Here is a 14,863-nt window from a genome sequence, read left to right as displayed (position 1 = left end):
ATTCATACAGATTTAGTTCGATCAAAATAGAGAATATCATATTAATGTGAATCATTTAAGGTTTGTATGAGAAAATAATAAAAAAGAAAAAGAATCAACAAGATTCTAAAAAGTTAAAACCTTATCATGAGTAAACTTTGATGTATTAAATTATGTATATATACCAATAGAATAATGATTGATATGACAATATATAAGCACTTGAACGTTAGACCTTTGAGAGTTCATTGTGGTGGGGGCCACTCAGTGGACGTGATGGCCTCTTTTGTATCAACCCCAATTTCTTAATGGAAGTTTTAATAATTTAAATTATGGAGCCATTTTCAATAGGAAATATTAGAAAATTTATACAATTTGAGATCTAACAAATGAAAAAAAGTGATATCCTCCTCTTGTTATATATTCTTTAAGTATAAGTTGTCAGTTTAAGAATGAAAGACTGAAACCTGAAGATATCATATTCTAGCTAGTTATGTATCTTGAAAGCAAAATAAAGCAATCTAGCTTAAATCAAAGTTATCTTGAAATAAAGCAAATTGTATTGAAAATGACTTGTAAAATCATGTGCATATCTTATTTACGTCAGATTACAAATAACGTAAACCGTCAAAGGTCAATCGATCGGAACCTTTTATTGTCACTAACCACTCTACGTATAACAAGGGTAAGATTTGAGTATATTTGAACCGATTCCAAACACTTAATGACATTGAAACAATGAAATGTTGTTATTGTTCTACCCTATGCTCAAAACTTGCTATATCACTTAGATTTTTCTAGAATAGTCAATGTTACTTGGTATTATTTTTTGATACAAATAAGATACTATCCTTCGTTTTTTTATAATACACTTTCCACAAAAGATTGAGAAATATAGCAATTATAAAGAAACAAAGAACAATATATGTAAACCAGATAATTGAAGAGGTAAAATGAGTTTGTGTATGTAATTTGGTATAAACTGAATTTTATTAACAAATGACATAGATGTAAGTTTGCGGGTTTGCCTTTACTCAGTCTTTGTCATTATAGGAATCTCTTTTTTTGGGTCTTTTTTGAGTTGAGGGACTCTTTGGCCGCATCTTTTTTTATGGATATAAGTTACCGTCTTCTATCCTCCCCTAACTTTAATTATAATTCCTATGAGCGGGATACACGGGATACGATAATGATGATGAGATAGAAAATGCAAAATAAAGTGTAGCAAAATCATATTGTAGAATTGGTATGGTTTCAGATAAAATGACTTGAATATGTAAGAACTTTTTGAGTCAAATAGCTTCCAAACGTTCATAAGATCTTCTTATCTTGTGTTTGAACGGTCAACTAAGGTCCAATCTTTGATCAAGGTCCAAATATAGGAGAAAAGGATAAAAGAATCCCGTACATGGAGGACCACAGAAAGGTTTAATCTAAAACAAGAATAAATTTTAACGATTAGAACAAGCTATAATGTGGATTTGCTTGATTTTAGCAGACTGTCCTATAGCAGCTTTGGAAGGTCGAGTAAACGTTCATTGAGTTGGATGAACACTTCAAAAAGGATAGGGGCATCCCCAAGAACCATTTTTGTATCATATCTTTTTTTAGAGGGTTCTATTTTTCAAATGGGGAATATGTGGTTTATTTTTATATAGTTATAGGGGTGTTTGTCTGTTTGAATATCATTTTCATATATCATGCAGATTCCTTTTACCACTCTTTGTTTAGTGACTTGCTAAAGTTTCATTTAGGTTTAAAGTTTTTGTTCCTTTCTTTGTTCACCCGTCAAGCGATAAGAAAGATAAAAAGTTTGGATTCAGAGATTTAAAAAGAAGGAACGCCAAAGATGATTTAAGGGTATATTTGTATCGGTGGTTAATATTTAAGGAGAAATAAAAGTCAAGCTATACAAATGAAGCTGGTATGTAGATATGAATTCAAAACGGGAGATAAAGGATAAAAAATTAATAGTATAAGGAAGATGGTGGAAAAGAAAGATGATTAATCTTATTATGGGAGAGAGAGAAGGAAATATTTCCACTCTATGTTCAACTAGGGTAAATATTTACCCAAAATGAGGAACTAATTCTTTTATTTCTTTGTCTACATCACTTTATAAATATTTCTTACCTTTGACAATAACAATATTCTCGTAATTTTCTACTCTAATTATCTGACACTAAAACCGATTTATCGGTTCAGGTAACCAACACTTATTATATAAAAAGAATCGGAGATGGGGAAAGTTGTTTTCTTTCTGCAAATACACAAAAAATAAAATTGAGTAGTCTATGCAGCTTCCATAATCATATGATAATATAGAAAAAAACCCAGAAAGTGTGTTGTGACAGTGGAATTTGGTTCTCACATGGGAGTTGGACCCTCTAAGAGTCCAACATAAGTCAGCCTTAGCACTAGATTTTGTTGAGAGAACACCTGTTATTATAATGTTCTAATTATTTGTTATTGGTCAAAAGTTACTATTTTTAAAGAATTCTTGATCAAATGGGAAGATATAAAAAGAGATCATTTTTTTAAGGTTTAAGGTACTTATTGGGTGCTTAGAATTTCATATTTATTTTTTAAGTTGCTTTTGTCTAATTTTTTTATTACTTGGCGGGTTGAGAGAAGAGGAGAGAATAATTTGGTGAAAATTGAAACCAAAAAAAATGTTCTCCAGGAGAAATATAATGAAGATATAGTAAACTAAAAACAATTTGATTTAAGAGAAGATGCTCTGCCTAGAACACCCAAATGGAGGTAGCTAGATTGACCAGAATTTGGAGTTTTGCTACTTACAGTACTAAGGAGCATTAATCCCATTGAAAAGCATTGTTTGCTTTACTAATGTGTGGGTCACAATTGATATATTTGTGCTTTAGAACTTAGAAGGTGTATATTGGGCTTTTTTTTAGTGGTTACTTGAGTGATTGTATAACTATTTTGTTATATAGTCTGTTAAAGTGTCCATTATTATCCATATGCGAATTGTCTAACATCGAAGGAAGATGGAAGATATATGTCACTTTATAAACCGGAAGAGTGTCTCCTACTACTACCAATTGGCTTTATTTGTAAATCTCTTTTGAGTTTGTAAGTCACCTCTTTTTCTACTTGTTAAGGTTATCTAGACCCATTTTTTTAAATTCTAACATATTTTTAGAGTCTAGTTTGTGGTTGGACCTTTATGACTTCTGTTTTTTATTTTACCATTAGTTAAGGGGGAGTGTTAAAGTGTTTATTATTATTGATTGTTGAGGTGTATGTTTAATTAGACTTGACTGCATGAATCAGTGTTTACATAATCCACTAGTCTTCTCGCGAGTTTTGAATTGAAAATATGAATTGTAGTCGGTTTTTTGGTCAATTTTTAGAACATTTTGAACTAATAACGTATTTAGAAGCAAATTAAATAGCGAAGTATGTAACACTGATTTAAACGCTTATTATTCATTATTCATCTAATATATTGACTATTGACGTGTAAGTGGAACAGGAGGGCAGAGGATGAAACTAGTTGAACTTCTTAAGATTCAGGATGAGAATAGAGTTGGATCCTTGAAGAAGCAGAAGATGAAACTATTTAATTATCTTAAAAAGATAAAATAAATGTCAAATTAATTTTTGGAGTACTAATCACGTAAGTAGTGGTTAATTCTGTTTCTACTTTGATGTAATGGAAATTTGCTACTGCAATTAGTGGTTCATTTATTCGAACACACATACCAGTTTTTATTTTTGTTGTTGGTAGCAATGCCTCATCCTAATTCTAGAGGTTGTAAGTCGATATTCTAAAGCTTTATATCGACTTATTTCTGACTGTTATGAAAAGTCGGGATAAAAACAGTCATATTTTTTGGGTAGAAAATGAGTTGAAATTTCCGAATAACATTAGTTCACAACAAATATAAAGCATTTATGCAACAAAGATGTTTTGTCGCTTATTTTGTCACGAAAGGCATTTAGCGACTAAATAGACGTCAAAACGCTTTGTCCCTTAATTTTTTGTCACCAAAGATGGTTTGTGTCGCCTATTTTGCCGCTAAAATGCTTTATATGTTATAAAAAAAAGTTGAATATTTGTCATTATTATAAAATAATAATAGTAAATATTACCATTATTATTTAACAATAATAACAAATATTCAATTTTTTTATAAATAATACATAAAAATAATATATACACTAGAAATGAATAAAATTAAATATATTTAAAAAGCAAAAATATTTTACAAAATTATTCACAATAAAAAATGTTTAGATTATAATATTACAAAATTACTACCACCAGAAGTCGAACATGCATACAAAAAAAACATTATTTAGTAAATATGCAATATACAATTGCCATAAAATTCAAAATAAAAACAGAAAATAAGGCATAAGTAAGGGAATACCTTTGAAGATGGACATTGAAGATGAAGAGTAGCATTTGAAAAACGACATTGCACATGCATTCAAGAAAACAACAAAAATCAAGATACATTAACAGAATAAATTTAAAAAAGCAAAAAATTACACAATTAGGAGTCGAAAATACCTGAAAAAGACTAGAAATCTCGCCGGAAAATGCCTGAAAAAGTCGCCGGAGGAAAAAAGGATAGAAGTGTGATTTATGTAATAGATTGAAGATTTAAATGGTGAATTTTTGGAGATAAGAAGATGAATAAGTTGTAAATTAGAGAAGAAGATGAAAGAATTTGAAGTGTGAGTAAAATAACGGATAGGAAGTGCATTTATATAGGAAGAATAGAAAGATGATATGCAATAAAGAGTTTGTCGCCTAACTTGTCGCATAAAGGTTGACCATTCAAATTTTGAATTCAAAAAGGTTTAGGTGACAAATTAAGCGACAAGCGCTTTGTCACATAATGGTTTGGAGACAAAATAAGCGACAAAAAGTGTTTGTCACCAAGCTTGTGCAAAGATTTTGTCACTGTGACAAAGAATTTTGTCACCTATTTTATCGCTAAATGTTTTCCTTTAAAATTATGTTTTGTCTCCAAATTGATAGATTTTTGTAGTGGTTGAAAAGCTAGTTAGATTTTTTGACCAACAATTTGATCAGAAAACTGTAGAAATTTTCCAACTATTTTGCGATAATCAATAATTTCCAACTAGATTTTTAGTCAAATAATAGTTGCCAATTGGTTGGATTTTTTTTTTTTGGTTAATTTTAAAATTGCAAAATTTTACAAAATAAAAGTGATAATTTTCTGATCATTTAATTACAAATGTTTAACTAAATAGTGGTCAAAAGAATAATAGGAGTACTTCACAACCAGAACTTCAGGTTCAAATATGAAGCTCAAATAGCTAAGAATTAAATTCCAAACTTCAGGTTCAAAGGCGATCACAATATACTCCAACAACTAACTACAAGTTTTTTAGTTATTTGTTTGTATTGACTAATAAACTACACTTTAATGTTTTACGCGTCCTATTGGAAATTAGTTTTTTTTTTTTTGTATTATTTTATTAATCATAATTTATTCATTAAGTTATTACTTATTTATGAATTATTTATGTATTATTTATTAATCTTGTTATTTTAGTATTAATCATATGTGTGAAGTGTTAGTCATAAGATTAGTTTAGAATCGGTCGTATTAGTATATTATTAGTTTGATATTAGCCATATTAGTATAATAATAGTCGTATTTGTTTACCATTAGTCGTATTGGTGTATTATTAGCATAATACTATCAACATTAGTGTAATATTAGTATAATATTAGTCGTATTATTGTAATATTAGTTGTATGAGTGTTGTAATATTGTAAATTAGTAAACTATTTGTCATATTAGTGTAGTTTTAGTATATTATTAGCCGTATTAGCATAGTATTTTTCGTATTAGTATAATATTAGTCGTAGTGGTGTATTATTAAATATTAATCATATAGTGTAGTGTAAGTATATACTTCCTTTGTTTTGAAATAGTTGTTACATTTTCGTTATTAAAACTATTTATCATTCAAGCTTATTATATATTGTATTGCGGCTAAAGTGTAAGAATAAATATAGTCAAGTGAGATCTTGTTTGAATCGTCTAATCGTTTATTTTCATAATATTAACTTTTTATAATTTTTAGATGTGTATAGTTTAATATATAAATGATTGAAATAATGCATCAGATTGCGTAAAAAGTCAAATATAGCAAGTATAGTAAAACGAAGGAAGTAGTATAGTATTAGTATACTATTAGTCGCATAAGTATAGTGTTAACCGTATTAATTTAGCACTAGTTATATCAGTACAGTATTAGTCATATTAGTGTAGTTTTAGTATAATATTAGTTGTATTTGTATATTAATAGTCATATTAAAATATTGTTAATCATTCTAATTAGTATAATAAATAATCGTATTAATGTATTATCGATCGTATTAATATATTTAACTTGTTCATTCCATCAATATATTTTTTTCAACTTTTCTACAAAATATACTATTACTACTTTTGCTCAAATTTTTTAATTTTCGTATTAGTTGCACTTGGAGCTATTTTTCTAGGCAGACATACAAGTTGAATGGTTTAAATTATTATTATTACTATTATTATTATTATTATTATTATGCGCCCATGCCCTGTTGTGAAATGTACTCCTAAAGGCTACATCTACTTGGCTATTAGGAGTACTTTTTTTAGAGTACTTCATTAAAAAATAGAAAATACTTTTAATAAAAACCACTAGTCTCTCTGTCCTTTTTAATTTGTACCTCTTTGTATTTTAATTTGTTTCATTCGTTTTGTATCCTTTTCTTTTTTGGTAATGACTTTATTTTCTTTCTTTAAATTTCATCCATAAATTTATTTTCTTTCTTTAAATTTCATCCATAAATTTATTTTCTTTCTTCATCTTATCCATTCATTTTTATCATCCACTTGTTTTTTGTCTTATTCTTCAATCCAATTTCATTTTTCATTAAATTTCATCCAAAATAATTTTGTGCATTTTCATAGGGACATGTTAGAGTATATAATATATTATGAAGCTTTAACCATCAATTTAAGCTTTTAATTGAGTTGATTTCTTGATAAGAGGGAAGTAGTATTATTTAAGAATGTTGGTTATTCATTCATGTGGGAAGGAGTAATCATTGTTTGGCGCCTAGCGCCGCATTTAATCATTTACCAAAAAAGTGATCCTTCTTTTATCTTTGATGATCACCATCGTGCAATTAAAGTCGGCAGAGCTGCAGTCAAACCTAATTCCTCTCTTTATTGCAATTCTAGCCTTCTCTACCTCCCATTATGAATTACATAATGCCATTGATGTATATTATAAGAATATTATTAGTTCTACTTGGTAAATGATTATTAGTTAAAAATATATGATCTGTCTAAGGGCATATACTAACTAAATTTCTAAAAATAGAGTTTATAGAATGATATTTGATAAAAAGCATGGTTTGGACACGTGCAAGACAATCGACACTCTTGTTAGAAGGATAGAAACCATCATAGTGGAGGGTAAGAGACGTCGATGAAGACCTAAAAAAACATGGGTTGAGCAAATTAAGAACGACTTGAGTGACATGCGCCTCTCCGCGGACCTAACTAAGGATAAGAATAATTAGAGACGCCAGATCCATGTTTTGGACTAGTAATAGGTTCTTTAGTCGCCTTTTTGCCTTAATGTTTACTTGCTTCTTTCTCGCTCTGTTTTTGTTTTTTTACATACTCATCTTTTTCATATATTGTTTTTTAGTAGTAGTTTTTACTCTTTAGATAATATTGTCAATCGTCACTCATGTCCTCTTATGCAGGGCTCTTTCTTTTTTGCGGTAAAATAGACCACTTTCCTCTAGTCTTCCTTTTAAGGGAGTACGGGTATGAATTGTTCGTTATCTTTCCTCACCCAGACCCTGCCTTTGAGCAGGATATTGGGTTTGATGATGATGATAGAATGATGTATGATAAATCAGATTAAGCTGACGTAAATAGTTTGAGTTTTTCTAATTTTTCTAATTGGAAAGTTTAAACTTTTATAAATTCAAGTTGAACAGTGATAACAAGGTACTAGTATAGAACCCTGTGCAGTGTACAAATCTTTTTAATATATATTAATATTAATATAAAAATTTTTAGTTTTAATTAATGATTTAATTACGTATTATCTTTATCTTATTCAACTATTTTCATTCAAATATAGTTATCACTATAATAATATTATAACAATTATTAATTGAATTAATTATTGCTAAAAAATAAACTGAGTAATAGAGAGATTAGTAATTTTAGAAAACAAATATCCATTGTAGGTTAGCAAATGACGGGTAATATATATAGTGTATTTTAACCTACAAATGGGATGAATTAAAAGCAATAGAATTTTGCCAGTTTGATGGGCTGAGTCATATATGTATCAAATCAAATCAAAAGATGTTATAAATATGTTGTTCCCTACTTTCTTATATAATTTCTGAATATTATATAAAATATTTTTACTTTATTTCGTTTTTAAGATTCTGTGTAAGTAATTTCATTAAAATATGTTACTATTATTTTTTCCTTGATTTCTAATTAAAATTTATGTATTTCATGTAAATAATTTTTTATTTCATTTTCAAGTTTTTGTGTCAATATATTAAATATAAGGATATACTTCCTCCGTTCCATAATACCCGCTACATTTTCTATTTTTAGCAATTTCATATTACTTGCTACATTTTCGTTTTTAGTAATAAAACAATCATTTAAAGTTCTACCTACCCTATTTTTATCCTACTCTATACTCTATACTCTATAATAAAATACTATACTATACTCTATAAAGTAACCTAACAACCTATTTTCCCTTTTTTTTTGCAATTAACAATAATAAAATACTATACTCTATAAAGTAAACAATCAGCTACAGTGTAGGTCAATCACTTTTCTTAATACCCGTGCCCATGCAAATGTAGCGACTAAAACGAAACAGAGGAAGTATGATTAAGGAAATTCACATAGTTTGATATGAAACATACTATTCTCGATTAAAGGTAATTGATTTACATTCAATAAAAAGTAGAACTATTATTAAACATAATTTAAATATTGACAATGTATAATAAACTGTTCGTTTCTTAGTAAAATTGTTATAGATTTTATAATTAAATGGCAAATGTTAATGTTGATAATTACTGCATTAGATAGGTCAATCAATTATTTCAATCAGTTAATCTTAATTCTCTAATAAAAAAATTACATTTGGCAGGAGTTTTAGAATTGTGACATTTGACAATTTACAGTCTTTTTAATAAATATTATGATTGAATTTCCAATCAAAAAACTACACTTGGTAAGGGCTTTGAATTGTGACATTTGGCAAATACAGTTGTTTTAGTAAATGTTATGATGCGTGTCCAAAATTAAACAAGTGTATTTATAAGCTAAATTCAACAAGAACTCTCATTCATTTTTGGATCAATTACCAACAACAGCTTTGAAGTTTAGTAAATTTAGAATAAACAGCCTCTAAGTTTTTTTTACAAACAACAGTCTTTAAATTATCAAACACGACATCGATACAGCCACTTTACCGGATGATCTACTAAATGACTGTTGACCATGCTAAATGACATTTGACTTTCAATTAAATTTATTAATATAACCTAATTACCCGGTTATCCCCAATTAAACTCTTCTTCCTCGATCTCTCTCTACCCCTCCCCAATCACTACCATTCCCCCACCCCAACACCACCACTGCCATTAAAACCCCTCCATTAATAAGTAGTTTATGCTGATTGGATTCTTTTGAAGTTGAAGTTCTCTCTTTATTGCCATTTTCATCTTCCCAAAACTCTTGACGTACCTCTGCTATACGGATAATTCTACAGTTCTCTTTTTCTTGCCATTTTCATCGTCTCCAAACTCTTGACAAACCCTAAAAACTTTCGAAGGTGAGGTTCTTTCTTTCTTGCCATTTTCATCTTCCCCAAATAGCTAGATATTTTCTTCATGCACATGAGTTCAGATTAAACGCCATTTTCGTCAACGAAGGTTCGGATGTCAACAACAAATTAAACCCCAATTCACTTCTTTAAATAACCCCAATTTTAGATTTTTGAAACCCGTGTATTTTAAGCTCTCTTCTTCTTCTTCAATTTCTGTCACAAAAGACATACTCCTCGCAACGAACTCAATATTAAAATCAATATTATCCGAAACCCTTAATTACAAACCTGTTATAAGCACAAATGGCAACAACATGACCAGAAGAAAGTCCTAATTGCAAAAGCTTGTGAGAAAGACCCAACACGGATTCTACGAACTGCTGACCCGTTTTACGGTGTTCACCGGCAATAGTCACTGTTGAATTACGCCGAAGAGTTGAAAGGTGGTTCAAGCATTGGCACACAAGAGTATTTGGATCTATTTTTGATGCTTCTGGATATGGATAATGAACCCGTTTACCCAATCTAATGGTGGGATTTTGTTTGATTGTAGAGTCAAACATGTGAGTGCAATTGGGTCCAAAAATATTCTGAGATAGAAAATCAAACCAAAATTACAAAGAATTTGAATATTTAATTTTCTGGGTTTCTTCATAAAAACTAAAATGGATTGGACAAATTGAATTATAAGTTAAACTAAATTTATTTGCTGTGTGTTGGTGAATTTAGATACCCACACCCTCAATTGAATTTGAAAAGTTGTTTTTAAAGAAGGGGCTTTAATGGTGGTGATGTTGGGGTGGGGGAATGGTGGTGATTGGGGAGGGGTAGAGAGAGGTTGGGGAAGTAGGGTTTAATTGGGGTAATTAAGTAATTAGATTAAATTAATAAATTTAATTGAAAGTTAAAGGCCATTTAGTATAGTCAACGGTCATTAGCAGGTCATCGATGTCGTGTTTGATAATTTAAAGACTGTTGCTTGTAAAAAGAAAACTTTAAAATTATTTATTCTAAAATGACTAAACTTTAAGATTGTTATTGATAATTAATCATTTATTTTATGTAAGCCATTGGTTTTCCCTAAACCATTGGTAAAAAGAACGCATGCACTCCATATGTTGTGTGCAGTTTTAAAGCTTTTTAATTGGTATTTTTACTTTGAGTTGTTAGTATTCTAGGCCATTTCCTTTTTTGATTATAATAATAATAATAATAATTATTATTATTATTTCATATATGGCCTGTGTTCTTCATGTTCTTGTATGTGTTTCTTTGTTTTCTTCTGATTGATATTTTGTCACATATTTTGAGGACTGCATTATATTATGCAGTTAATAATACTTCCAAATATAATTGTAAGATTAAATAAAGAAAATGTAACGATTACAAAATAAAAATAAGTTAATTAATATCATGTAAGTAAATTACAATTAATATAAGTTAGCCATTTATTATAATATATCATTTTGATTTTCCAACAAAATTATTAGTATTTATGATTACGATTAATACAAGTTTAGAATGTTCGGTCTAAGTTCGAGGTGCTGAACTCATGCATTTCACAGTTATAAACATTTAAAAACTAAATTGAAACGCTATCTAATACACCTATATTTATTACGAAAAGCATGTTGATTTGTATTTTTTCGCTTTTTAACTATGTTTGAATAACATTCATTTTCTTTCCTTCGCTTTTAAACAAAAATGTACACGACCTCTGTATACTTTTCCTTCATTTTTCTTTTTTTTTTTCTCTTCTAATTTTCTATCCAAATATAGCGTAAGAGAATAATGACTCAAGAAAAGAGCAATAATCTTGCGTGCATGCCACAAACAACAATATGTTCTCCTTCATAAAGAACACATTCGATTGCGTTGGCCCAATGACGAAACTCAAAAAATACCACTTCATCACCTTATAGCTGCTCTTTTAGTTAATAATAATCGGCAAAAGTCTCTTAAATGAAAAATCAATCTCATGGTGACACCATTTTTAATGGGTTGGCTCAATGTACATTTAGTTACTTAGAGTGATTATTTATAATCTTAAAGTGATCACTTATAATTTTAAAATAATCACTTTTCATAGTTTTAAAGTAATTACTTATAACCTTAAAATGATCATTTATAATCATAAAGTAATTAATTAGTCTGTTTCATGGTGAAACAACCTCATACAAGATGAGTTGTAATGTTTGTATTAGTGGACTGCGATCACAATACTTAAAGTTGGACCTAATAAACTTTAACAAAACAAAATTCGACTAGTTGCATAACATTTTCCCTACTTTAACGGCCCGTTTGGTATGTGGTAATAAACGGTGGTAATGAGAATGAAAAACTAGTGTAATTTTGATGGAAAAATCTTTTGGCCACCTTGATGGTCATGCTTGTCCAACTTCAATTTTTCATTTTCTTCATAAAATTCATTCCAATGCATTACCATTGAGGGAGATAGTATTAGGTGGTAATTGAAATTTGTAAACAAAAAAACGTTCTTTGATCAAAGTTTCATTACCATAGGAATGATATGAAACTTTTAATGAAATTTTATATTATAAATCATTCTCATTACCACCATCTAATATCACTAACCAAATAATATATGAATTCTTGTTTTGAGGATGTCCATTATAAAAGGTGATCTCAAATAAAAATTAAATAATAATAATAATAATGTAACGGCCCGGTTTAAGTGACCCGGAAATATCATGTGAGAACATGAATCCGCTCACAAACGGACGCAAGAAAACTCATCTTTACTCGGATCGTCAACGTTCCAACGGTAAAGGAATATGGTCAACAAAGTAAACAGCGCCAAACAAAACAAAACAAACAAATCAGCGGAAGTCTTTACATACAACTCGAGAGCCCACCGGCCTCTAGACTAACTAAAATTGTACGAGATAAAAAGAAAACATCATAAACTTTGGTTACATAAACTGAGTTATTTAGACTCATTACAAAGTAAGTCTAGACTTGATAGTTACGGGTTCTAAGCTGAATTCTCACTCCAGCCCCCTCCTGCAGTTAACCTGCTGCACGTCATATGATAACACGTAGCAGGATCCAAAGAACAACCAATACACATCAGAGACTTCATACATATACTAAACAGGTTGAATACAAGCATTGTGTTTACCCTAGCATGCAAAGGCTCTATTATGTAATCTTTATTCATTATTTCCAACCTTGTAACGTTGCCCGTCCTGTTCGGGTCGTACAAGTCATATTCCAAATTTGTTTTGGTGGAATACACTTGGGAGAGCAAATCCCAAGGCAACCACCTACCTAAGACGTTGCCCGTCCTGTTCGGGTCGCCAAAGGCTAAGTATGCATACCCCATGGTGACCATAAAGATCCCTGAATGCCATGGGAAAAATAGTTGATAGTTTTCCAATTTATTTGTTAACCCTTTTGGGTAACATATCCATAAATTCTCAATTTCCACATAATTATTTCATATTATTTGAGGTGTCTAATCCTTATGTGATTACAATGCCTTGATTAGGAATAAAACAACATTACTTGCACAACCATATAAATAGTATGGTCTAAGCGTGTACCTTTGAACGTTGCAAACACACGTTGTTCAAGCACAATTAAAATTTCGCCCTCTTATGAAACGAAGTCCTAAATAACACAAAACGATCACGTATTAGACCGTGTTCACACATTTAATTCACTCAATACCATTAAGATATCACTAAGACTTGATAATTTCAAATGTTTTCATCAAACTCCTAATAGTTCCAAATTTACATTCTGACCAAAAACTTTTATGGTCATTTCGGACAGTCTAGAAAATTCAAATTAAAAATCCGACTTCACCACTGCGTCCGGAACGCATCAATTACCTTGGGTACCAAATTTCATAATTTCTAGCATCCAATTACTATTTTTAATTATTTTAAGCGTTTTAACGAGTTTTAAAACGCATCGGTTAAATAAAACAACGAAACACACCCAATACTCGGATCGGGGCGCTACTACCGAGGCAGCAGTTGCTGTCCGAAATTCCTTCGACTTAAATTATTTTTATTTTATATATTTTTTTTTTCTATTTAAATTATTTAATCCTTTTTAAATCTCCATACCAAAATACACCTAACCAAAAACCAAATTACATTTTACTAAAATAAAACAAATAAAACCAAATCTCCTATCACACAATCCACTTGATATTTCCACACATGTAACAATACATAAAATCCCCATCAACAATCTAAACCATCATCAAAAACATTAAACTAGCAACTTAAGATATACTCATCCACAAGATCCTTCAAGAGCAATTAAAGTTTCATAACCCATAATAATTAAATTAAGTACTTGATTCTCTTATCAAATTAAAATTTTGTAGAAAATCATATATCATCATTTTTTTTTTGAAACAAAACATATATATAAGGACAATCCTTTAAACAAATCAAATTTTGTTAAAGGATTTATAAACTCATGGATACTTACATTACTTAATTGATACACTTAAAATTTCTTTTAACAAACTAAAATCTTGCTAGAGAAATATAAATTGTAAAATAAATCCATTTTAACCTTTGAATAGACTTTATTCTTATAACAAATTTAAGCTTTGTTAAAAAATGCAAATCAAGGAAAATTTTATATAATAGAAATAGGATTTAATCCTTTTAACAAACCAATTTTATCAAATGATTATTAAAAAAAACTTATATAAAATACTCAATCCTCCTAATAAGTCATAGGATATCATCATAAAAAGAAAGAAGATTATGTAATCCCATACTAAAATTTCTTATAAATAAAAAATAGTAATTAACAACTTCACTTACCCTTTGATTAGAAGATCGGATTGAGCAAAGAAAATGTTTTGTTTTTCTTCTTGAGCCGAAACCAAGAACAACAACAAGGGGAAAATTTTTTTCTGAATTTTTTTCTCACTAAGAAGATTAAAATGTGATTAGGAATGTGAGGAATTTAAATTGAAGCTTAAGGATTAATAGGCAATTTAATG

Source organism: Amaranthus tricolor, chromosome 2 (genome assembly GCF_026212465.1).
Source record: "Amaranthus tricolor cultivar Red isolate AtriRed21 chromosome 2, ASM2621246v1, whole genome shotgun sequence".
Classification (NCBI taxonomy): domain Eukaryota; kingdom Viridiplantae; phylum Streptophyta; class Magnoliopsida; order Caryophyllales; family Amaranthaceae; genus Amaranthus; species Amaranthus tricolor.
This window is presented reverse-complemented; position numbering follows the sequence as displayed.